The sequence below is a fragment of the Excalfactoria chinensis genome, chromosome 3 (assembly GCF_039878825.1).
Source record: "Excalfactoria chinensis isolate bCotChi1 chromosome 3, bCotChi1.hap2, whole genome shotgun sequence".
Taxonomy (NCBI): domain Eukaryota; kingdom Metazoa; phylum Chordata; class Aves; order Galliformes; family Phasianidae; genus Excalfactoria; species Excalfactoria chinensis.
The window spans coordinates 78,397,233-78,400,954 of record NC_092827.1 but is presented as its reverse complement, the minus strand read 5'-3'; the positions used below and the strand labels follow the sequence as shown (position 1 = coordinate 78,400,954).

At 39.2% G+C, this 3,722-nt stretch overlaps 1 long non-coding RNA gene across 1 annotated transcript; it reads left to right on the top strand.

Annotated features, from left to right (window-relative positions):
* Window positions 1-1,288: 1,288 nt before the first annotated feature.
* LOC140250810 (uncharacterized) lies at window positions 1,289-2,450 on the top strand. The gene is made up of 4 exons (XR_011903284.1): window positions 1,289-1,313; window positions 1,757-1,897; window positions 1,979-2,197; window positions 2,294-2,450. It is a non-coding gene; the product is annotated as an uncharacterized lncRNA (long non-coding RNA).
* The last annotated feature ends 1,272 nt before the right edge of the window (window positions 2,451-3,722 follow it).

Genomic DNA, 3,722 nt, shown 5'->3' with positions numbered 1-3,722 from the left:
AGGGTTGTTCAGAAGTAATTCATGAATGAAAACAAAGCAAGAGCAGAACAAATCAAGTTCATTGAATGATTTACTTGGAAAATGTAATTCTAAGAGCTTTAATGGTCAGTTAAAATGAAAATAATGATGTTTCCTGAACTGCACAACATCTGCTGCATTCATAGAGGAAGCATATCAACTGTGAGGGTAGCATATATTGCAAATATGCAGTTTGTAGCCTAACAACATTTAATTTCTAAAAGGCCTGTGAAGAAGGAATGCAGTTACTAGAACTGAGATTAATAATAATTAATCCAATTTGAATCTTAATTGGAAAGGCATTTCCTTAATGTCCCTAATGGAAGAGGAGAGGAAGGAACTGTATTTAAGAGCTTTGAGATGAAAAAAAAAAAGAAAAAAGAAAAGAGAAAGTGGATTTACAATCCAGGCCTAGTGCTGAGTTTGCTCCTAGACTTCAGATTATAGGAGATTATCACAGATCAACCCTTTTCACAGAAAAGAACCTTTTAAATCCATCTCAGCATCGTCCTTATTAGGAACGAAGGAGAGAGGCTCCTTCCATAGGGACAAGAGAAGACCTTAATTCATAGCTTGTCAGAGGAAAGGCATTTGCTTCAGCACTGAACCAGGTTAGTTATGGCTCTCATTTACACAGCAGCATGCTGTCCTGGTGGAAGAGATGACACCTTTAAGTAATAATGAACAAGTGTGCATTGTCAGAATAATAATCACAGACTGAAAAGGTTACAGTAGAGCACATGGTAAAGCTAAGTGCCTACTTTCATTCCACTGGGTGCTGTAATATCAAGAGTGGGGAGCTGCAGTTACAATATAAAATAACATTAGTGAGGCAATTAGGACCTAATGGTTTCTGGAGAGAAGTCTACAAGACTTTATAAAAACATCTGAATTAGACTGTATTCAAGTTTTACCTCACGCCAGTTTTTTTTAACACCATACTGCCCTCTCAAGGGTAGAATCCTCTTAAAACATAGCGAAGAAACACAAGACATCAGGGAAACTTCTCAGCATATATGGGTAGAGTCTCATGGAGACTTCTGCCAGTTGATCCCAAATGAATAATCTAACCTCAGGTACCTAAGAATAAAATTGGTGACTGCAGCTTGAAACAGTGATTGAGCACCTGGTGGGAAGGCAGGGCCAACCCAGGGGAGCTCAGGTGAATGCAATGCACCTGAGTAACTGGAAGGAGTGGAACCTGGATCCACCCCATCCCAGACCTCATTTAAGGGTTGGCAGTAGAGGTAAGGGTATCTTGCTTGAGATCCCTGCCTATTTGAGGTCTTCTAAAGGTAAGCAACTTTCTTTTTTTTCCTTCTCTCTTCCATTTCTTTATCAATAGCTGCTGCATTTCAGCTTGTCCTCGCTTGCTGTAGTCACAGGCTCTGCCACCATTATTATCACTGTATTTTCCATCATATTATAGCATTACAGTGACCTAAAAAACTCATTCTCTTGAGAGAGGACCAAAGAACAAATCACTAGATGTTTATTGACTCAGTCTCTTTTCTACAACTCTTTCCTGTCTCTTACACCATGTAAGACTCAACTTCTGATTCCAGTACTTAAAAATCACTGGATGAATGACAACACTTAGAAAACCATGACTGAAATAAGAACCTTTTTATGAATTCAAACTGCACTGACTTTTTAGGATCTTCTACAGAATATGTGAGTATGAGACTACTCAGATTTCTGGGAGATAATCTCTTTGTGTTTTGTTTTTTTCCTGTAGTTCTCCTGATTTCTTGAGGGTTCTCACAACTATGATAGCAGGGTCCCAAGCCTTGATCGCTGGACAGCACTGAGACTGTAGAAAGAAACCCTGGAGAGAGACTGTGTGGAAATTTCTCCTTGTGTAGGGGATGGCATGCAGGTGAAAAAAAAAAAAAAAATAAAGAGGCTTGTGCTGTGCAGTTGATTGCAAAGACTGTTTTTTCTTTTCTTTTTTTTTAAGCTTCTGTGAAAATACATTTCCTCAGTCATATCCATGTAGGACATGTACTCAAGCAACTATTGCGACACAGAGTGTACAGATTTCAGGAACTAAGGCAAAATACAACTGCCCCCATCCACATCTGACTACTGTGTGATGTCAGTGTTGTCAGAAGATGAAACTGAAACACAGCCCTCAGAACACTGACAGCAAGAGAGAGACTCCAGTGGATTTCTGCAGGTATTTCCTATAATTTACAGTAAGAAATCATGGAAGTGATGCACACCGTCACCTCAATTGAACTCACTTCCCTTCTCTTTCTCTTTGTTTATACAGAGACATAGAAATTGTTTCAATTTACTGTGCTGCTTATTTCTGGTAGGTATTCATATAGAAGTAAATTTTCTCTGCCCAGCACTGAATGCTTGGTGACCAAACAGCTTTGTCTTTCCTTGTTTATGAAAATATATAGGCAATTCAGACATGTCCCAAATAAAACCAACTTTGATATATAAAACTATATATATTCATATGTATGTAGTAATTATGTCTACCTCCAGTGCCGGTCTGCTAAACTATTTCCATAGCATTCTCATTCTTCTGCACTAAAGAAACAAAGAAATGACCAAGGTCACTGATGGGGGTAGTGTAAAAAGGGAGAGATGAACACAGATGCTCTGCACTAATTGCTGTTAATCACCATCTTCATTGCCTATACCTTTCATTCCTTTCAAACGCATATTTCTCTTTAAAAAGACAAGAACTTCAGGCACTGCTCCTAGAAGCCCTTCAGCTATCTTTACTTTTCTTCTTAATGGCTATTGCGTACCTGAAAGGTTTCAAGGATTAGTATCCTAGTTCTGCAAGTTCTGCAAGACCAGCATAAGCCAGGTCAGTGTGAGACAGGAAAACAAGAATACAGCGAAGTGGGGCAGAAGTGAAAGCCTTACGCATGCAGCAGTGGTGTTCTATACAGGTCTCTTCATTTTTGTATCTCATACATCACTGTTACCATATGCTATCACAAACCTGCAGTCAGCAGATACCTCCAATGCACAGCCAAGATGCCAAAGGGAGAGCGGAGGGAATTCTGCTGTGTTCAGCTAAAGAGGAGTGAAGTTTTTGCAGCCTTTCATTGACCGGGGGCACTGCCCTGAGAATGAGGGCTGTGTTTTAGGGCAAATGCTGTATACAAACTCTCCTCATATGGAACCATGAAGAACCTACCAGGGTTATGTACTTCTCAGCTTTGGAAGTGTTTTACAGAAGCATCAGTTAAGTATCTGGTCATATGTCAAGTTTGGTTCACGTGGATTTCTCATGACTTTTTTTCTCCTCCATATTATGCAACAGAAAAGTGAAATTAACTCAAGAGCAATAGTCACATATGGTCAGAGCTGGGTCTCTTAAAGTTAAGTTCATCCCAAACTGGTGCATGGGAATTTGAGTCTTTAACTGCCAAGTTTATCCCCTTCAGATTCACCTTTTAACAGGTTGTTCTGCTCTTCATTATGAATGCTTTCTGGGAAATGTAATCTTTGAAATAGACATATACTTCTATGTATTTATTGCATTTTTTTTTAATGTGAATGCCTCTGAAGTAGGAGGGATTTGTGTTAAAATGTACTCCAAATGTCAATCTCAATATCAAGAGACACAAAATAGGTTTGTTCAGCACAATCACTTGCAGATTACTTCACAGTGGAGCTCTGGGGGTTGCCTTCCAAAAAGGAGCAATGTGTATTTGCTGAGTCTTAGGGAATTT